Here is a 23,885-nt window from a genome sequence, read left to right as displayed (position 1 = left end):
TATTTGTTTTTCTAATTTACTCCTGTTAGATTTTCTCCTAAGAAAGATAAAGACATGAAATCTAAAATTGGACAGTCCTACTCAAGACAAGGGATGAAGGGAATTCCTGGGAAATTAGAGAAAGGAAACATCAGTAAAACATTCATGTAACACGCCCCAAATCAAATCAACCAATTCAAACCGAATCAGAAAGATAGAGGATTCAAGGGATCACACACACACACACACACACACACACACACACACACACACACACACACACGTGTGGATAGATCCCTTGGTGAATTGGAGGAGTTTAAACTTCTGGCAAATATTTTAAAGATAAATAAGAAGACTAAGTAAATAAAAATAAATGCAGTTATCAACTCCAATAAAAAAATATAAAATAAAAGAGATCTTACTTTACACTATATAGGTTATCTGTAATAACATTAACAAAGATGAACTACATAAATTTCAATTAATATTCAAGAAGAATAATGATATAATACACTTGGTAGGATATAGGACTCAGGATTTTATGTATTTATATGTGTCTGCACATTTGTGCATGTATCTTTGTGTCTAAAGTATGTAACATGAATGAGAGTTAAAGAGTCATCTGCTATATTAGAAAGTCAATAAATTTGGGTTAAAAAATAAGAGAAATCAATAATAAGTCAGTTATCAATATCTATATAAATATCAGAAGAACAGCTAAAGTGTGAAAGATATTTTTCTGTGTAAAAGACTAATGAAGGATAACTATTTAACAAGTTAAAGTTATGTCCAAGGAGTCCATAAAAAGCATAATTAATTTCTAAAGTAATTTCATAAAATTAATACATTTATGTGCATATTCTCTTACTTTTAATGAGATATATACTCATGAGTAGATAGAGAATGCTGGGCATCATGAGTGGGAAATTATTTGTTTTCCTAGACCAATTTTTGTCTATTGCCATAATAATTAAAATAAAGTAATTTCTGGCTTTTAACTTTCTGATTTATTTTCTTAACATAAAATGTTTAGTAAAACCAATTTTTATACACTATCTACAGAGCCTTTACACAGTTTTATGAAAATATTTGCACGTGTTACTGACACTGTACTATAGACATAGAAATATCTGTAGTAGTGTTTCATATTCATGGTTATCCTTACCTTCTTCTATTCCAAAAAATAAGTATTTAATGTCAGTTCTCCAGAAGGAAGAAATAAATGTAAACTTGTAATTCTAATTTCTTTTGATCCTAAGTTGTAATCTACTGCTTTTCGGTATTAATTGGAAATTCATGAAAAAGAGATTAACATTATATCATTGTATGAGTAACACTTTTAGTTTATTTAAATTAATTTCTTCCAAGTTCTATCACTTCTGGGCAAGTGGCTATAGCTTTTATATCCAGTGTCTTTGTTCCTTCTAGAATTAGACTGGTTTACCCTTTAGAAAAAAATCAAAAATGTAATTTGCAGCAGTGATTCAAAATTATTTTTATTAAATTCTAAAATACTTCTGTTAGGTCAGTGTTTTCATAGTTATAAGAGTCATATTTTTTTGTTGTCCCCACAATAGACCCAAGATGCGATCACATATATAAGTGGTTTTCTACTAAAATGCTGTTGTTTTCATAAATTTGATGACAAAATAGTCCAATTCTAAAAGTAAATACAGTTATCCTAACTTTCCTCCTTCTTATGAAAAATGTGAAATCATTATTTAAGGAGTATTAAGAGTCCCAGAATTTATTATAATTTTAAAGTAGAAATTGTTGCATTAATTAGACGAATAAGTTTGTTCTCACTATTGATCTTTATTGCTTTGAATAAATAAAAAGAAAAGGCCATCGGCACCCAAAGCTTTGTGTGACTTTTAACTACTGAATTATATATTCCATATAAATGAATTTTTTTTCTTTTATGGCTTATATTAAAAAATATAATTATTAGCTGAATTAAAATTTTATGTGATACAAAGTGTACCAGCCTAAGATAGACAGTTACATAACATATAAAAGAAAATTAATGCATATTAGTACTGTAGATGACCAAATATCCATATTTGGAATTACATATCGGGAAAAGTATTCATTCACATAGTTTACGAATGTGGTAATAAAATGTGACCAAAAACAACGTGCTAAAACAGAAATTCTTGCAAATAATAACATGTTCAAATATAGTTTAAGTAAGTCTATTATATGTAATAAGTTTAAAAAGGGAAGTATAAGATTTATTAAGACATACTTATTTTCTGAGAACAATATTAAGGAAAATAAATTGTACAAAATATCTTTTTGTTCTATTGTAAAATAAATCCTTTGGTATAAATTAACTACAGATCTTATATATAAAATATGGCATTTTACAATATTGTAATATATTTGAAACTCAGTATTTCTTAATGATTGCAGAGTAAACAAGTAAATATAATTTATGAAAACGATTTTCATCTTTGATGTAACTTATCTTCATGAATTTTTCTTTTAGCTCTCAGGCGCCTAGTTTTCATTTCTGATAAGACAATATTCAACACCCACTTATGTTTTTATAATCCTGACATTTGCAATACTATTGCATTATAATAAAATCAGCAATTTCCTTTTAATATAAATTGTTAGTAGTGCTATCACTGAATTTACTCCCTTTATTCGAAATTTATGTAACTATCCCATTGTATAGAGGTCAGATCAGTATTTCAGATCATTGACAAAATCAATATAACATTCAATTTTTGATATATATAAATCCACTTATCTATCTTTATATCTTCAAATGAGGTAATATACAACTAAAATAAATATTTAATACAATTTTATATGTCAAATATAATTCTACTGTATCAGTCACAGAGGTGATGTCCAGAGATGTATAGCAAGCATTACTGCTATTAAGTAAACTTCACAACATCACTACATTTTTTTGTTGTAAAGTTTATAAATAATTGGTTTAATTATTGTGCTTAGAGAAAGTATAACTTGTATTATCATTATAACAGATGTTTAAGCCTGGCTATTAGAAAGGTAGTTTTGCTATGCTAAAGAAATACTTTAAAGGGTAAAATATTGTAGAATGCTTAGAAGATAATTTTTTTTTTGAAAATGGAAAATCAGTTCTATAAAACTTGAAGAATTATATATGTCTCCTGCATTTTATATGAAATTAATTGTTTTAGTATAATGCTAAGAATGGTTTATGCTAATTTTATGAAGGTATTATGGGAAAGTTCAACTATAGTTTACATATAAATTTGTCATTATGAAAAGAAAAAAATCACTTTTTGTTATTCATTGGTAAAGGTTTTTGTAATTTTAAACATTTCAAAGATAGATTACAGACTAATTAATTACAGCAATACTAATCATTGAAATCACAGACACCATGTGCAAAGCATCAATTAGCACTTTGCATGAACTATTCAATTTTTTAATTGGTTATGGTTGTATCTACCCAACAACAATAGCAAAAAACTTTAATGAATAAAAACATGACTCATACATATTTTTAAATTCTTGAAAAATTTATGTAATTATAATATAGGGCCTATTTAATTGTGCACATATAGTTGGTTAAGTCTGTCTCTTTGGAGTTCTTAACACTTTTCAATTAAAAAAGAAAAATTTTAAGCACCAAGTTAATTGTAAAATCATTGGGAAATAATTTTTGTTGTGATGGTAGGATAAGTTCAAGTTATGATGCAGCTCTCTCTTGCAATGATTGAAACAAATATTTAAAAAATGGACTAAAATCATAGAGCTGGTATGAGTAATTTAATATATTCATGGCCCACTTAGAGAACAGAAAATTGATATGAATACCTTCAAGAGTAGAGATAAATCCCGTTTTTTATGACTGTTGAAGAAATCGAAAGTCTAACATTTAATCATGCTAGCTCAATGCAGTCATCTTAGTTTTGTTTACAGTCTGTGGGAATCGAAGGAGAAGAATTAGGAGTGAAGGCATTGGAAGGATGAATGGAAGACAAACACAGGATTGCATTTTTAAAATCTTTCTGATTATGCCACAGTTGTATATAAACAAATAGCTGTATGATTTGATATGTAAATATTGGTTAAGTTAAATATTAAAAAAAAAAACAAACTACAGGATCAGTATTTAGTGAATGCTCAAAGAGAAAAAGCATATGAGAGAGCCAATATGTGGAAAGGGTTAAAAATTTTATTAAAAAATAGAAATCTGATCCTCACATTTCTAACTCAAGACCAAGAAATGTGTCATCAATTTTGTCTATTAGACTGCAAAACTCCTCCTGACTTTTAAGTTAAAGATCTCTAAGGGGCAACTATCAGATGCTGTCAGATCCTGTCAGAGCAAGATGAAAAATCACTTTGTAGATGCTGTGTTTCAGTGGTGAAAGAGCAATCAGAATTGACATCCAACTTCTTGGGGTCTTTCTCTTAGAGAAGGTATAGAAATCTGTAAGGCTACATACTCTGCAAAAGAGAAGCCTGTCTCATGGCTGGAACAGATTCCTTTCTGAAACTAGGAAAAGAAATCACTATCCCAGGAGACAAATTATAAGTCATCTTGAACTTCTCTTGGTCTCTTTGTTGCTTTAGGTCAAATGAAAGGAAACAGACCATCAGGTTTTAAGATGAGTGGTGTTCAGGAAATAACGATTTACTTGACAGCAGTGTGCACTGAAAATTCAAATTCTGGGGGGAACTTCTAAAGCTTGGTTTAAATTATGGTTTAACTGTTCTAACTTGTTTATTATTGCTTGTAACACTTGTATATGAGAAGATGTGATTTTCTAATAGTTTGTAGTGAGTCATATGAGGCAAGTAAAACTAAGAATTTATTACTCTTAGATGTGTCCTTAAGCAAAATTGAATTTTGAAGTATTAGTTTTGCATATACTAATTAATAACATACTCTAAGACATGTAAAATACATAACCAATAGAGAGTATTTTCTGCTGATTTCAATTGTGAGCAAAAAGGCTTACACCACACTCTTAAACATTGGCATATTTTGCTTGCCTTTTAAATAATAAAAGTGAATATAGCATGATTATAGCCTCTATAAACCTGAAGTGTATATTTTCTGGCCATTTTAGCAAAAGTACTTTTTTCGTTCAATATTAGTGTATTTTTAGTCCTCATGTGACTCTTGCTGATGCAAATTAGACAACTCTGTTTTCAAGTTATAGAAAAGTCTGAGGAGGTCTAGTGGCCTAACGACTCTGTCAAATGGTTCAAATAAGGTTTATTTTCTATCTGTCTCTATCTTTGTCTCTCTTTATCTCTGTCTCTCTCTGCCTCCCTCCCTCTCTCTTTCTGCTTTGCATCTCTGATTTCCTTCTACTTTAAATGAAAATTTCATTCAAAAGGGTAAGTTGAAAGCTATTTTCCACAATTTCTATTGCTCAATAACTCTAATAGAGTTAATAACTCTAATAGAAAAATCCCAGTGAAGACTATGATTGGCTGTTTCATCTCATAGCTATCTCTAAACCAATCTCTGTAGCACAAGATTGGAGGACCTAATTGGTCAACCTGGATCCTGAGTCTACCGCTGTCATGAGGATGGAATATCATCTTTCACAGCACCTCCCCTCTTACCAGGATCAAAGCATTAAGGATGGGGCAGTCTTCAAAGAAAAGAATGCTGGACAAAGAGTTTATCTCCAACATGGTGGACACCAAGCCAGAATCATGAATTGCAGAGCAAGCCTGCATACATCACTGTTAAAATAGTTGTTTACTTACCTTAATAGTCAGAATCCAGTCTAAAAATGACTCTAGTTATTTTAACAGAGAATCTAATGTAAAGAATTATTTAAAATGCCCAACAAATATGTGAAAAGATACTCAATGTTATTAGCTATTAGGGAAATGCAAATTTAAGTCATAACATGATACCATGTCACACCTGTTAGAATGGCTATTATCAACAAGATAAGTTATTAGTGTTAGAGAGGTTGTGAAGAAAAAGGACCCTTTAGACACCTCTGGTAGGAATATAAATTGGTACAACCACTATGAAAAACAGTATGGAGTTTTCTCAAAAAATTAAGAATAGAATTACCATGTAATCCAGCAATTCCTCTTCTGGGTATCTACCCGCCAAATTTGAAAATATTTATTCATAAAGATATATATTCCTGTGTTCATTGATGCACTATTCAAGACATGGAAACAACTGAAGTGTCTTTTGATAGATTAGATAAAGAAAATATGATACGCATATGCAACGGAATACTACTCAGCCATAAAAAATGAAACACTTTCATCTACAACAACATAAATGAATCCTGAGAATATTGTACTAAGTGAAATATCAGATTGAAAAAGTCAACAACCATATGATTTCAATAGTATGTAGGATATAAAACTGAAAGCAACAAACAAGACAAACAAACAAAAATACATAGACACAGACAACAATATGGTGGTTACCAGAGAGAAAGAGGAGAGAGAAGTAGATAAAAAAGGGTAAAGAAAGTCAAATATGGTGACAGAAGAAGGTTTGCCTTTGAGTGATATCACACAATACAAAATATAGATAATAAATTGTATGCTTGAAACCTACATAAATTTATGAACCAATGTCATCCCAATAAATATAATAAATTTAAAAAAAGAAGAAGGAAGAGAACTTCTAGGAGATGAAGTTGGAAAGGCAGTTTGGGAAATGATGGTGAATGCCAGTCACATAGGTTTAGATTTTATTTGTTAAGCAAATAAATTACTTTAAAATGAGGTCAGAGAAGAATTAGTTAAGCAGATACTAGAAAACTGAACAGACAAATGCAATAGTGACATGTATCAGAGGTGGTAACTGCAAGAAGTATCTATCACCTCTATGTCTGGAGAACTCTCCAGAAAAGAGATTGTGGTTATTAGAACCCAGAAAGTTGGCTAGGGGCCCTGAAATGCTGGAAGCAAGATCTCTAAGGAGGAAGTGTTGGCCCACTAGTGCTGATGTCTGTTAGGGTCCGTGATGTGGTTTATTCTGGGATATAGAAATATAAACTCACAAAAGGTGCCAGGTGCCATTCTAAGGTTGAAAATTTGCTGAAGTAACAGTGAAAGAAAAAGAATGAAAAACAAAGAGCGAGTCTTTCTTTATCCTCCAATCTTCTTAGTGGCCCTTATTAGCAGAGCCTGGGAAGTTTCTAGCTGGCAAAGCAGAAATTAAGTTTATAGAGTCCCAGCCTCAGTACTGCAAAGAAGAGGCTAGAAGGGTGTATTTAAAGCTGAGAGAAAGTTTAAAAAAACGCTTAAAGTTTTGCTAAGCTTTTTGTAAAAAATACAAAAAAAAACCCAAAAAACAAAAAACAAAAAAAACCACCAGAAAATGTTTTTGAATATTCAAAAAAAATTATAGTTTTAATTAAATGATACTTGGTTTTCCTTTCTTTTTCTTCTTCTTTCCTCCCTCCTCTCTCTCTCTCTCTCTCTCTCTCTCTCTCTCTCTCTTTCTTTCTTTCTTTCTTTCCTTTTATTTTCTTACATATGCTTCTACTTGCCCCACAAAACATCCCAAACATTGTTTCAAAAATACTGAATTGAAGTATTTGGATAATATTTTTTAAGTCAGCCTTAAAATTAACGATGAATACAAGAAAAAAATAGAAATTAGGATTTTATTTTGAATTCCACCAGGAGCACTGTAGCAATCTTGATAAGCCTGCAAAAATGATTTGATTTTGAAAATTCACTAAATAGCAGAGGAAAAGTTTAATGTGGAATCTCACCACAGCTAATTATATGTATTAGCTATGTTGAGTAGTTTGCTAGCCCAGATAACCTTTAAACTTTGGCTGTAATGGTAATTTACTTAATGGAGAGGCTTAATAGAATTATTGAAACAAATGTACCTCCTTAGATTTACTGAGATTGGATTGGGAAGTTAGAAGACATGAATATGCTGTGCACACATACTGACAAAAACCATGTCATTTTGATGATTCATAATTTCTAATTAGCCATGATTATTCTGAGTGGTTGTGGATATACATTTTAATTGTATCACATACTGTAATTTCCAATTTCCGCAGAGACGCTGATGAAGTGAAAGTCGTATTGCTAAGTCATCATTTAAATATTTGAGAAATGGAAAGCTCTAAGAGGTATAAATATCCACAGCTTAATTATAATTTCTATTGATCTCAGAAGTCAATTTTATTTCTGTAATATGGATGGCTGTCTTCTTTCTCTATCCTAGCTCAACATCATGGTGGGGTTTTGGAATTACAATGCCCTGTTCCCAGCAGCAGGAGAGAAAACTATACTTCCATCATGGGTTCAGCTTTTTAGGAGACACAAAAGTAGTCAGAGGAGCACAGGCAGTGCAGTAGCACAGTTTAGTTTGGGTTAGAATTAGGAGCCGAAGACAGAAAATCCTTACCTCGACACTCATGTTTCTCACGATTACTAGAGCTACCTGGAGGCTAATCATATTTATTTTGTACTTAGGCTTTAAATTCCAAATCAAAAGAATTGATAGGTCTGCAAGGAAAAGACAATTGTCTAAGCAAAATATGTCTCCCAACAGGTACTGAGGCGAGAAGAAGAAATAAAGCAAGTTAGTAGGTGTATATATCTTTATGATGTTTATAACAATGTGAAGCTATTCCATGACCTCTTCTAGATATAAGGACACTCTATATATCTTCTAGGTGTTGTACTATATGGCATGGATAAATTGCAGTAAATATACCTAAGATAGCACTTTGGCATGGGTACTCACTTCTACTCATCCTAGGCTCAGAAACTCAATTTAATAATTAAAAAGAGTCCATCCCATTCCAATATCCATTTATAATGACACACAAAGTTGTTTATTTTCTTCCTTCCTTCCTTCCTTCCTTCCCCTTTCTCTCTCTCTCTCTTTCTCCTTTTCTTTTTTTTTTTAACATCCACATGGCTCATTTATTTTATAGCTGGAAATTTGTACTTTTTAGTCCTCTTCACCCAATTCGCCCTCCCCCTGGTCTGTAGCAACCACCTATCTGTTCTATGAGTTCTGTATCTATGAGTTCTATGTTTCGTTTTATTCCACATGTAAGTAAGATTATGTGGTATTTGCATTTCTCTGTATGACTTATTTCACTTAGAATATGCCCTCAAGTTCCTTCTATGTTGCTGCGAATGGCAAGATTTATTTATTTTTAATGGCTGAATAGTATTCCATTATATATAAATCACATTTTTCTTTATCCTTTCATTCATTATTGAGCTTTAGGTTGCTTTTTTACCTTGGCTATTGTAAATAATGCTGTAAGGAACAAGAGGGTACATATATTTTTTTGAGTTAGTGTTTTCATTTTATTTGGATAATACCCAGAAGTGGTATTGCTGGATCATATGGTAGTTATATTTTTAATTTTTTGAGGAACATCCAAACTGTTTTCATAATGGTTACAGAAATTTGCATTCCCATGAAACTGCACAAAGTTTCCCTCTGTGTCCTCACCAACACTTGTTATTTCTTGTCTTTTTGATAATAGCCTTTTTTTAACAAATGTGAAATGATATCTCATTGTGATTATTTGCATTTCCCTGATGACCAGTGATGTTGAATACCTTTTCATGTACCTGTTGGCCATTTATATATCTTTTCTGGAAAAATGTCTCTTCAGATTCTCTGCCCTTTTTTTAATCAGATTGTCTTTTTCTTTTTCTTTCTTTCTTTCTTTTTTGTTTTTATAGAGGAGTTTCTTAACTTGAGATTTCATGAAGACAGTCAGGAGATTGCTTGTGAACAGAAGTACCTGTGTTTAGATTGAGAAATGTGTGCAATTTATAATAAAGTTAACCAAAGAAAAATTTACTTATATAAACTATAAATTCAGGTAATTTGGTGTAATGTTTCAATTTTCTCACCAAGAAAATGATGAGACTATTTGGAAAGATATGACCAAGAGAATAACCTCTGCTTTAGATTAACCATACTGAATTTTTCTTTGCATTCTGTTTAACTTCTATGTTTGTCTTTTGAAACAGCTGTAGGTTTAATTCTGTAGTTTTCATATATGGATAGCCATTATTAATTGCAAAGAAAATGCTTGAAATTTATTTAAATTATATAGCATTACTAAGAAAAATTGTTTCAAGTTCTGAAAAGTGCATTAATATATTTATTCAGTCAGTCGACATATATGTATTAATGCATAGATCCTCTAAATACTACCATATTTTCTTCAAATTACCAAAATTTACCAAATTTACCAAAATGTTGCCATGGCAATTATAATTATAGGAAATATAAATAAGAATGTAATTAGCACAGTGCTTGGCACTGTGTGTGTATATATGCACATATATGTACATACTTACATATATGTGTGCATATACATATGTATACACACACACACACACACACAGATGGATAGAGATACTGAGAGACAGAGAGAGAGAGATTAAAGTAACTTTCCTGAGAAAGGACAATAACACCTATATTGAAATTTCACACTAAAGTCACCAGTGGTCAATAGCCTCTTTACAAAAGAGGTCAAGGTTATCAAAAAGAAGAAAGAAAGAAAGAAAGAAAGAAAGAAAGAAAGAAAGAAAGAAAGAAAGAAAGAAAGAAAGAAAGAAAGAAAGAAAGAAAGAAAGAAGGAAGGAAGGAAGGAAGGAAGGAAAGGCAGGAAGGAAGGAAGGAAGGAAAGAAGAAAGTAAAAGAATGCATCTTCAAATTGCAGTCACAACTTAAAGGGGTATTTCTCAATTCCTCTGGGGTGAAAATATTTCATCACAAGGCATGGCAAAGGGTGGTAGTAGTGTTTATAAATGTTACAGACAACTTTTGCTCTCTAAGTCCATCTGTGCATCTTTCTGGAGAAAGGATTTATACTTTTTATCTGTTTCTCAAATTGGCCTAAGAGACCTTATAATGCTAAGAAAACCTACTCTTGAGGGTGTGCAAGTCAATTTGAATCTATAGGAAGGGACCAAACAACAGGACAAATAGCAGCAAGTAGCCAATTCCAGTAGGAACTAAATGGCTATTGGTGTATCCTGTTCTATTTTTCTTTTGCAACCCCACAAGATTGAACACAATGAGTCATTTTTCAGTATGCTTCAAGCAGCCATAAAGTCTTTAAAGGTTAGCTTGTTGATTTGTGACTTGGAAAGTTTTTTTCTTCCAGCATGTGATTTTCTGAAAAGAAGTTTGTGGAGAAAGATCATGAGGAGAAAAGAGAATCTTTATGATGTTACATGCAGTCTGTGTGTGGTTTTCAAGTTTATAGAGGTCATAGATGGGGACATACATCATATTTTACCTAGTGATCTGACATCCCGAGGATAACTTGAGCTTTTAAAAGAACACTCAGCTCTAGTGAAGTATATCTCTATACATAGGGGGAAGAGCTGTGCCATTAACTTGTGGAACTGAATAGTCTCATGAGAGGCAGCATTTTGTAATTGTCAAAGCTCAGACTTGAAGCTATTTTTCCTGGGTTAAAATCCTGGCTCTGTCACTTAGTTGCTCTGTTATTCTGGAATATAGTAAGCATTATTAAAAAATAAAATAAAATCAAGTTCTAAATCTCCATATTGACATACATGTATTTTCTAAATTTCTGGGAGTCTTATTTTCTATTGATTTGATTGCCTGATACCATTGCCCTCCATTAAGTCTTTTAACCTCTCTACTGTTTGCTGCAGTAAAGTTTTGATTTACATGGGAAGGAAAAGTGGTCCCAAGTGCTAAACTTCTTGTGGTGTTAGCCACTAGAACAATTACCACAGAGACACCACTGCTTGCTTGTACATTTGTGAATATGTTAGTTCAAGTTGTTGTAGTTACGGGAGAGTTTGCAATAAGGACTAGAGAAAGAAAGGACACTAATGATAGGAATATGGGTTTGGGGGCACTTATCAATCTCAACAATTTGCCTAAATTCTAATCCAGCTCAAAATATCTTGAACATTTTAAACTTGTATTGTCCTAAGATTTTGTTGGGAGTGGGGATGGACAAGGGATGGTGATAGATGAATTCAACTCAAGAGGCAATCCATATTATATTCTTTAACTTGAAAAAACACTTTTCTACTAAACCTTGAAATACATGAATGAATAAGAGTCCCATGTCTTATTCTTCCATCTTAAACATCTTAAGCATCTATATATAAATCACTTCTAAATCTCTTTAACTTGAAACAAAAGACACCAGGACATTTTTTCAGCAACACTTTCTAATTAATCTCTTTAAATAAAATTTGTCAAAAGTTTTTCTGCATATTGTCATGCAGTGCTTGTCTCAATGCTGAGCTGTTGCAACTGTAATTCACAGCTCTAATCCACTAACCATACGGGAAACTTCTAGTTACTAAAGATTTTAAATTAAAGTGTTCCTAGTGCATAGTAGAGTAATATCATAGATCTCTTTGAAACTCATTCTCAATAAGGTCTATCACTGGAGTAAATTTTCTAGATAAATCAAGTCCCCCAATGCCACTATTGATGAAATAAATTCTGCCAAAGCATTTGCATTTGTAAAAAGTATCCTCCCAATTTATTTGCCTCTGGGTACAGAGTAAGACAATAATGTAATGTTTCCCAAATTTGGCTCATCTTGAGAATTATATGGAAAACTGATCTACGGTGAGCTCTGAAATCTTTATTTCAAATAACTATCCCAAGCCATTTTAGAATCAGGAAAACATACTATTGATGTAAAGTGAAGTGCAGAATGGTTCAGACTTACTAGGATATTTAGGGGAGAGTGGACAGTTTTTGAAGACTTAACATAATTATTCTCTCCTGGGTTTTATAATCGTTGCTTTTATAAATCAGAGAGATTAGAGACAGGAAGCATGAATAAAAATAGAAGACTGGAAGATGCAAGCTTTACAAACCACTTCTAGTTAACAAAGCTGACACATTTTTACATAATGAAAACAAAAACATAATTGCCAAAAAATTATAGCTTTAATTCAAAACAATAATCATGTAACTTTACTTAAGATTTCAAAATTTTAAGACACTTGTATGGAATTGATAACATGAGAGAGAAGTTGTATATTTGTTCAAATAAAAGAACCCACGGGAAGCATGGAGACTAATACAGCTTTACGTACTAGTTAGAATTCCTCTATGATAGTCAAATAGTTAAATCAGACACATCTTTTTTATTGAGGTTGGAAAAGATCAAGAGATGAGACAAAGGCAATTTAAAAAAAAATGTATAGGTAATAAGATAGATTATGAAATTCCATTTAACTCCCAAATAGGCCAAATCTCTTTATTGATAATAAAAATCAGTGAACCAGAAACTACCCATATTTGAACCCCAATGTCAATTTTTTTCATTGCACACTCTAGTGCCTGTATATAGTCCATAGCTCTGACTGTCTCAAAACTAGAATCTTAACATTTCTGCCTTCCTAGATCACTGTTCTGTATTTTTCTATGGTATTTTCACTGAGATTTCTAAATTATTTTGACCTTCTAGATCCCAAATTATCTTTGGACAGTATCCTAGGACTTCATTTCTCTACTTAATCATAAAAAAATATCTTGTAAACTTAAAGAGTTACGCATAGATGCCAAAGATGATCTTTATATGTATATACATTTTTGAAGCTTAATTGAGTCATTAACCAGCAATCCATAGCTTTCTTTATCTTTCATTCCATAAACCTGCTTCTACTTTTGCATCTATTACCATCAATATCTCATGTAACTTTGGCCATTTTGTCATGATCATAAACTCAAACTGCATTGGAAACATAATTACAGAACTTTTTTCTTCTGCTTTTCGCCTTTTTGGCTTCAGCATTTCTGTCCTTGTAATGAAAGTTGTGGTCATTAAGGAGAATTAGGGAAAGCCTTCTAGGCTCTGATCTTTACAGAACTCTGTAGACTTAGTAAGGGAACAGCTGGTCAGGGAGAAGTTAGGTAGTTCCATTTATGCAAATTATTGCTCATTTTGATTATTTTGGCCAGATTTTTTTTAGATATGATCAGATCATTTTTATTATTCCAGGACATGATTGACTAGTATTCCATACCAAGAATACAAGCTGTGGCAGCTTTGAACTATTATTTCTCACTTGTGTTGCTTACATATTATCTGACTAAGTTGCTCTGCAGTCAGCTATTAAATGCAATGTAGTTTTGCCACTATTCATGAATGCAACCAGTCATAGCTGAAACTTTTAAGTACTTGCCGGCTATTGATACTATTATGGATTCATGCCCTTATCACCTCTTGTTTTACATACTTAGCAGGTCTGAGAATAAATAATCTGGCCATTTAATTATTAATAAATCAAAATGCACTCAAAGCAAATAAAATGCAAAGGCCACTTCCAAATGCTCTTGTCTACTGATATAGCACCTGGGTCTTACTAACATCCAAATCAATGGTCTTGCCTACAACGAACTGCCTCTTGCTTACAAGTTGAATTTCAATTTACAGCTCTTTTCTTTTTGTTTTAAAACTACCAAAGAATAAGTAACAAAGGTGGAATTCTGATTTAACTTATCGATATGAGCACTAGAAGAAAGAAAATGACTTTATTATAGTTAATTTACTTAACTATAAATTATATAATTATTTAAATGAAACAATTCTATTGTATATTACTTTAAAATATATGTCATGGAAATTAGTAATAGAAATGACAATACAATTCCTATGGAAACATATCTACATAATCTATTTTGTTGGGTAACAGATATTTAAAAGATAAAATCTACGGATTAATCTCTATCTTTTAAAGTATGGGAGTCTTTAACAATCACTTATACAGTATATTTATATTAGAATATCTTATATTTTTGACTAAAAATCTATGTGCAAGTAACAGGAAGAGAGAGAAACATAAAACATGGGAAATACACCAAATAATCAGAGTTCTTTGAACACACCAAGAACTAATTGCATGTTTGTAGTGGTAAAACAGGAAAAATACTTCCCTGAATACTGTCAAGAAGGAATAAATAGATAATTAGAATAATCAATATGCTCTGATTATCCTTGAAAATATAGAATTTTTATCCTTAATACAGCTCGATGTAAGTCACATTTTCCTGCTATTCCATTTGAGTGTTTTTCAGATATCAATTTAACATTATAAAAACTCAGAATGAGAATGATTGTACAATATTTGAATTCCCAGAAATTATATAAAATCATATCTTCAATTATAGTAAAATTCTTAAAGCTGGTGATAATATTTGAGAGCCTATATTTTTCCACAGATATCATCACAAATTTGGAGCAAACAAGTTCATCAGTTTCTGTTTCTGTAATGCTCTCTGTCTAGTGATTGTACATTCCTATGATTATTTAGGTGGAAGCTTTGTGTTAGAGGATTATCCAGATTAATCCTGTTCTTTCCATTTGTGTTCATTAGAATACTGAAGATTCTGCTTTAGCTTTTCCAGGCCATTGCATATGGCTAAAGGGGTTATTATCCAGCCTGCCCTCCTATTATTATCCCTGTTTTAAGATCTAACCTACCTCACATGATTCTCCCTTAGCCTCTGTTCTTGGATTCTTATCATTGCATATAACCAATTGCCTATAATGAGATATTCTTTTATTTAATACAGCAGAAGTGAAAGCATTTGGGAGTAGGGAGGTAGAGAGAAAAGGAGTGTCTATACTTGTCTGTACATGATATTATTAATGAGTTGATTCTACATTTTGGATATTTAGTCAACAGAGAGACTATGTTTCATAACCTCAGTACTGGTCCAAAACATGCCTAGTTTCCCAAGGAGTACATCACTGCCAAATTAATTTACAAAAAACAAGTTCCAACCTATTTTCTTAATATAATATCCAATTACAGATTTATTTATCCATATCCCATAGAATACTTTTTCTAATCAATACAAACTATCTTTGCACTCTTTAGCTAACTTCTTTCTCTCTCTCTCTCTCTCTCTCTCTCTCTCTCAATATATATATATATGTTGATTTTTGGATTAAAAATCAATAGTTAGGCTCTGTTAATAGAATCTTCATTCAGTAGCCGGAAACACACAAATACATACACCTACGTCACTAGCCTTTTTTACCCTATTACTAGGACTTCTGTGTGCACATGAAACTGAATATCAAAAAGATGTGGTTTTAGTCCAAGTCCTGCCACTAATTGTGTGGCTGTGGACAAATCCAAGGCAGATTACTGTGAAACTAAGGAAGGTTAAACTTGTATGGACTTCTTTCACGTTACTGTGAGATCCTATCAATGTGGTCACACTATTGTATGTCTTTGAAAAATTTGCCAAATGGGATATTTTAACCACAGTTGATTAAAATTACAGTTTCTTTCCACTCTAAATTTTATTTTGTTAGACTTTCCCTCTTAGTAGTTGGCATTCCATTGGTTATTGACAGTTTTTGGATCTGGCGAGAAGTTGAATTGAGGACAAATGGAATTTAGGTTATATGGTATATATTTACGTGGTTTTCAATCATTTTTGTGAATAGATGGGTAGATATTCCAATGTGAAATGACTTTCAGAAATGCCCTTCCTACCACTGCATTGACATATTTAAGATAATGACAAAGGCACAGAGCTACCAATGTGTCAGCCAATTAACTAAATAATATTATTTTGCTTTTCTAATTGCTGTAATATTTGCAGTATTTAAAGTTTCCAATTTCCCACATTTTTCTTATTCTTAATAGTTATTTAATTTTATATTAATAATTTTGCATTATTTTTCTTAAATTTTCCCTTATATAAGCCTTGGGGCCCACAAGACCTTAATCTACTTTTAGACAAGTTAGTTTTCTTTTCTAAGTCTCAAGTTTCCAAATTAAAAATAAAGATTTGGATGTTATATCTGTCTAATAAATCTAAGAAGCACAAGAGGATGTAGAAAAGTTAAAAATAAAAAAATTATTTATAAAGTAAATCAGTGTCCTAAACTCTTATCAAAATGAAATCTTCACCATGCTTCAAATATGGCATGCCCTTTCTTAACATATTCATATTATGCTTTCTCATAATAAATACTTACTTCTTTTCTTTGTATGAACAACTACTACACTCATTCTTCTAAATGGAGCTCAAAGTAAAGCCTCTGTATTAGATTTCTACTAATGTGTAACAAATTACCACAAAATCACAGCTTAAAATAACACATTTATCATTATAGTTTTCATGGATCAGAACAGAAGTCTTGTCACAACTTAGTTGAGTCTTCTGTTCTGTCTCACAAAGCTGAAATCAGATGTTGGCTGATACTGTGGTCTCATCAGAGGCTTGACCAGTAAACAATTTACCTCCACACTCCTTCAGTCTTTAGAATAATTCACCTTCTTCCAGATGTAGTTCTGAAGTCCCTGTTGTTGCAAATGTTAAGATTTCGCTTTTTATATGGTCAAGTAATATTTTACTGTATATATGTACCACAGAAGAGGGATGTTAAAGAACATATACTTTCTAGGTTTTTTCTTTGCTTGGAACATAGTGTACAAAGTACGAGGATCTAACAACTAAATGACTGTTCAAAGAGAAAGAAAGAAAGAAAGAAAAAGAAAAAGGAAGGCAATCATAACAATTACCTTAGAAAATAAATTAGAAAGGATCAGGTTATCATTAGAGTTGTGTTTTCAGATCTTTATTTAGCACTTTATGTTCTTTATGCATGTACGCTTAAGTTTTGTTTCCCAATTTTCCTTAATTTTTCCATTCTTTATTTCTTTCTTGCTATATCTGTTTATCTATCTAATTATTTATCAAAAAAAATAGATTTCATTAGGGAAAGTCGTTTCCTGCTTTAGGATTGCAGGTTTCAAACTTTTTTATAGATTGTAGGTAAATCATGACAGAAAGTAATTATATCTCTAATTACTACCTTTGCAAGTAGTTTAGATGGATATATCCAGAAATGAGAAGAATAATATTTATTCTAATAGCTTATATATTCTTGTCCTTCGTTAAAATGAACTTGCTCACTGGGATGGCAACCATCCAGTTTTCTGATTGTTCTACTCCTAATGATACAGTAGCAGAACTGATAGAAGATTGTGGGTTTTCTGGTCATTTAGTAACTATACTGAATGACAATCATATTATAGCTACTATAGTAAACATTATTAATATATCAATGAACAAGACCAAAGAACTTTTGGCTATATGAAATTTATGTTCCAGTGAAAGGAAATAATAACTATGTAATAAATATAAAATTAATGTCAGATTGTGATAAAAGTTAAGAAGAAATTAAACAGAGTAATTTTGGTAAAGTGTAACAATATAAGTTACTTTAAGCAGGATAGTCAAGGAAGGCCTCTTTGAGATGAGTATGGCACTCAGTCTTGAGAAATGAAAGTAATAAGTACTGAAAAAGGCTGTGGGGAGATCCCTGAAAATAATATGTGAAAAGACTCAAGGTTGAAAAAATATTTTTTTCAAAAGAATTGAAAAGATTTCCATATAAATTTAGCATAATAAAAGTGAATAGTGTTTGTGAAGAAAGCAGGAGTTAGATCTTGCAGCCTTAAAGGTTTAGTTAAAGAATTCAAATTTTTAAGAAGAATGGAAAAAATATTTCAAGTAGAATAGTAACTGAATTGATTTGTGTTTTTAAATTATTTTGTGAAAAATTCTTATAGTAAGGAATAAGAAAAAGCGGGGAAACCAGTTAGTATGCAATAGGTCTGTGAAAATGGAAATAATTAAATGTGAGATATATATTTTGGAGGTAAAACTGATCTGACTTCCTGGTTAGTTGGATACACTTGGTGACACTAAAAGAAAGAGAAAATTCATAGATAGATCTTTAAGGTCCTAGTTTGAGCAGCTAAGTAGATACTGGTAAAATTTACCAATAAAGTTGAAATAGTGGTCAGAGAGAGAGTGTAGTATTAACAGCCTCATTTGTGTAGATATATTAATTTTGAAATTCCCATCAGACATCCAAAGATGCCAAGCAGGTAGTGAATACATGAGTGTGGAAGTTGGGGCAGAAGCCTGAGTTTGAGAAACACTGTGAGAAAGCCATCAGCATGGAAAAACATGTTGGCCAATCTTGGTTTCAGATTTTAGCAATTACATTAACCAGTGATGTAACTTTAGGCTAGTATCTTAACACTGCCCTGTCTTGGTTACATCTTCTATGAAATGGGAATAATAGTTGATATTAAAAATTAATTTTCTGGAAAATAGCATTCAGAAAATACATTAAAAAATGGTGCCTTAATGTGAATGACTGTATCATGTATCTGATGACTTCTTTAGTATTCTAATAGGGTAAGTGGGAAGAAAGCACGGTAAAATTAGCCGTCTGAAGGAGAGGAAAGGTGCCATATTCCAAAGTGAAGAATTTTATAAATGAGAACCTTAAAACTAATGCATCTGAACCACCAATTGGTCTTGCTACCTGTCTTGACAGAAAAAAAAGAAAACAAACAAACAAACCTGTGTTTATTAATTTCAATGTGAATTAAACTTAAGTATTTGATTTGGAGCATTATTTCTTAATAGAACTTGACCTGAGCTTGTAAGCCAGTTCAGGAGCTTGTGTGGTTTTGAACTTGATTCTTTCACAGAGGTTTCATGTTATAGCTTACTCGAGCCAAAGTAAACTGAGAAGGGAATTTCCAGTTTCCTACTTATTAGCAAAGGCAGCCTGGAGTTAATGGCAGCCCAGTAGTGTAAGCCATTTCAAATCTTTTGGCAAAGTCAGAAGAATAAAGAGGAGAGTAGAGGGAAAATAAATTTTAGAACAAGGGGTGTCCGGAAATAATCTGGAGAAAAGACGGAGATAGGGACTGAGTAATAGTGTCAGTGTATGTTAAACTATGAACAAGATTTTTTTATTGTAGAAAGTTTTAGTAACAGTTTCCCATTTATCTTTCTTTTTCCTCCCTTCTTAAAGTCTTCCCACTTTTTAAAGTCTCTTTTTAATAGAAACAAAGAAATTTTTCGAAGTCCAATCTCATTTTTGGAAGAGTATACAAAACACAAGTTGGAGATCTTATCTTGATAAGCTTCGTACCAGAGAACTCCTTTCTATTTCCAGCTCTACCATCTTCTCTATGGCTGTAGAAACATCTCTGGACAATTTCCTTAACTATAACTATAAAATGAGCAAATAGAACGGGCATATAAGGAGACTTCCATCTCTAGCATGTTGTAATTTGATTTATCTCATGTCAATAAAGCAGATAATACCTGTCACAGTATATGCCTTTGCAATCAACTGTTTGTTCTTTTTTATTTTTTTTCCAAAATGTGGTGAAAAGGAAAGGGGATAAAAGAAAAACAGATTTCACATGGTAGGACTCTGTAGTCTTTTCATCAGAATGACCATTGTTTAGTCTGTGGGTGTATATGTGTGCGTATGTATGTTCATTTTGCATATATTCTTTCATTTGACAGTTTTTTTCCCTGTGAAATTTGAGTGATTTTATGGATGTATATATTAAGAAAAAAAAAAATCAAAGAACAGGTAAAAATGTTTTGGGTTATTAAGATAGTCATCTAATGGGGGCAGTCTTCAATCTATATCTCAAAGACATATAAAAAATGTAAAAATTACATTTTATTTTCATAATGATAGTAGCAACAAAATTCATCAACTTCACAATTTCTTAAAGTTTTTTTGAGACTAGAGTACATGCAGAGTTTGTTAAAAATTAAGTAGGATTCGAATGGAGTGTATGGAAATATGACTGACTTGTTCTTTGCTGTTAATTCAATGGCTCCTTCCTTCCTTCCTTCCTTCCTTCCTTCCTTCCTTCCTTCCTTCCTTCCTTCCTTCCTTTCTTTCTTTCTTTCTTTCTTTCTTTCTTTCTTTCTTTCTTTCTTTCTTTCTTTCTTTCTTCTTTTCTTTAAATTATTGAAGAGTAGTATAATTCTTTCTCGTTTGGAGCAGGGACTACTTAAAGAAGAGGCATCCCTCTTTTGTTGCCTAGTCATTTAATTCCTAGCCAAGGAATCTGAACAAGACTATATAAATTTGGAGGCAGGAAGATGATCAATGAGGGATACAAGGAGGTTCCAGAGAAATAACTTTTCCAGAAAATACTGCAATTTCCCATAAGCTCTCCAGTGGAAAGAATGAGGAATCAGACTCATGGATTTTGATGCTGGTAATTTTAAGATTTTGTTAAAATTAAAAATTATTAATTGATTTCTTCACCTTAGCAAAAACCGGTGTTTTTCTCAATAATCTCTATAAGTCATATGTATCTCCATCTAATAACATTTTCTGATGTCAGCACAATTTTGAGTTCTAAATAGAAACAAGTGTTAATAATTATAATTAAAGTTATATGAATATTAGAATTAACTCAGTTGCTTTACTTCAAATACTTAGTATAATATGAAATTATTAAATTTTTAAGTAAATAATAGGCTATTTTAAAAGAAGTCTGATTTTAACTCTGTCCTTTGTCCCTTCTTCCTCTCATTACTATTTCTCTCTTTTGCCTGCATATTTTTTCCATGTGACATCAGTTCTGGATCTATAAAATAGAGGTCATGTTTTTTCCCAAAAGAGAACTGTGAAACTTTGACTAACCACAAAAATCACTTTCAGCTTTTTAATGCTATGATTTTGTCACTAATTTTAGCTTTCTTTCATTTGACAAGGAAATTCAGGAAGATCCTACATGCAAATGCAAAAGCACTTTTTAGAAAATGGCTTCGTATTATAAAAAAGTAAGGTAACATAAGGCACACTCTTTACCAGTAAATTCTCTGAAGATGTAGTTATGGATTTCTGGCAGTACACCAGCACCATATCCATGTTCATCGCAGCTTCTGACCCAGGCACGTAACAAGAGGAAGAGGAGAAACAAGAACCCTAGGCAATTTTTGTATTTATGCTCTTTGTGTGTATTGAAGAGTTAGAGGGTAAGAGAGACTGATAGGGTATGCATTAAGTGCTGACAAGATGAACATTTCTAGTCTTATATCAGGGCAAAACTCATCAACAGCATCATATAATTGTTAACTTCTGGAAGGAAAGAGAAGTAGATGGGCCATGTTGCCACAAGTCAAATTATAAACAGGGTCACTTATTTGGAGGAGAAACATCACAAATCCAAGAAGGTGAAGCAACTCAGCAGTAAACCAAAATGGGGTCTGAAAGTAGAAATTAGTGCCACCTCACTAAGGAGAGACTGCCTTTCATGCCAAGTAATAGAGAACATGCATGATGTATGTTGAACTTTTATGTCTGTCTACATTAGCAAGCAGAGTTTCTTTTAAAAAAAAGAACATTAATTCAATATTCTTTATTAATTTAAATTTTCTAATAAGCAGTTGCCAGTAATAATATGCCTTATCCTGAGCTATTATTCTTAGCATTTTCTTCTTCCATAATAGTAATTCTAAGTAGCCTCCACAAAATATGTCAAAGGACACATATTTCCTCAAACACAGATAGATTTGTCCCTTTTCAACTCCATTTGTTTTCTTCCTCTTATCTATTAAGAATACTTGATGTGTGTATTTCACCGCAACCATAGTTGCCTGTATTTATTTTTACATCATTCCGCTTTTTCCCTTTAATTCTCAAATTTCTCACTCCAATGGGCAACTGGTGCTTTGTAAAATGTTCCCTCTGGGCTCTGAATTTTCCTAGACTCTTTAGATACATTTGAGGTTTTATCATGACTTCTATTGTATATAACTTACTTACTCCATATGTACAATTTCACATGAAGCACCAAATTAATCATATTCCTTCCATCATAGCATTTGTCATCAATGGTCAGTATGAGATGCCTGTTTGCCTTATTTGTTTAATTTATAATTTTCTTTCCTCTTTCTTGTTGTTCTTTAAATCTCCTTCCCCTTCATTGTGATCTACTAACTTCAATGTCTTGGATATCCTCAGGTTTGTGTGTATCCTTGTATTGTAGTCTGGCGTAAGTATATGTGTTTAATTTATATAAATGTTATTGTGTTAGAAACTTTATTATCTCATTCCTTTTTCCTCTCAGCATTTATTTTTGTTATCTATCCACTATTTTGGTGTATATTCTAGTTCATTGCTTCTCATTGCTGCATAGTATTCCATAGAAAACTTACACAATATTTTAATTCTTTGAAATTCCCCTTGGGATGACATCTAAATTTACTGCATATCTGCTACCACAATAGCACATTGACTGTTTTTTGGAAGTCATTAGCATTTTCCACAGATATTTCTTGTTCTTACAGTATGTGAATGCATAGGAGGAGGTTTGCACTCTCTGACCACTTTTTATATATAACGCTGGCCAATAAGTGTGGGCAGATTTGACATGTGTCACTAATGGCCTGGAGCATTTAATTGCCAATTTGAAACACTCCAGAGCTCATCTTTTTCCCTTCACAGAGGCCAACAGTTTTCACAATGGGTGGCTTCCCCCTTGGTCTGAATAAATACAGTGATAAAAGTTGTCCTGCCAACCAGTGATGGACTTGCAGTGTGAACAAAAACCAAATATATATTATTGTAAGTAAGAGGTTTGGAGGTTATCAGAGCATAATCTAATCTGTCCTGACTGATACAATCACCATAGATGCCCCTTTCTAGCAGTTCTTTGTGAGAATATTTGAGGGCTACATAACCAGAAATAGAAAATTGGGACATAGGGTGTATGCAGTTTAAATCTGAATAAGTATTGCTAGAGTGTTCTTGAGGAAGGTTAAGCTCGTCTGGTTTCTCTACATCCCCACTAATAATTACCACTATTCAACTTTCTAGTTTCTACCAATCAGATGTTTGTAAAGTGGTAAATTATTTTACTTTAATTTGCATTTCTCTGATTGCAAATGATCTTGAGGATCTCTTCATGTACTTGATAGCTATTTGTGTTTAACCGTCTGTTTATCATCTGTTCGTATCATTTGCCCATATTAGCTTCTTCTCACAGAATGTATGTCTAATATGGTATAGTATATTTACTCACGCAATGTAGCCTATTTAAATATAATTTGTCCTAAAAGGAGCGATGTATAT

Source organism: Pteropus alecto, unplaced genomic scaffold, assembly GCF_000325575.1.
Source record: "Pteropus alecto unplaced genomic scaffold, ASM32557v1 scaffold239, whole genome shotgun sequence".
In the NCBI taxonomy this organism is placed as follows: Eukaryota; Metazoa; Chordata; class Mammalia; order Chiroptera; family Pteropodidae; genus Pteropus; species Pteropus alecto.
The sequence above is the reverse complement of the archived record's forward strand: the minus strand, read 5'-3'. Positions refer to the sequence as shown.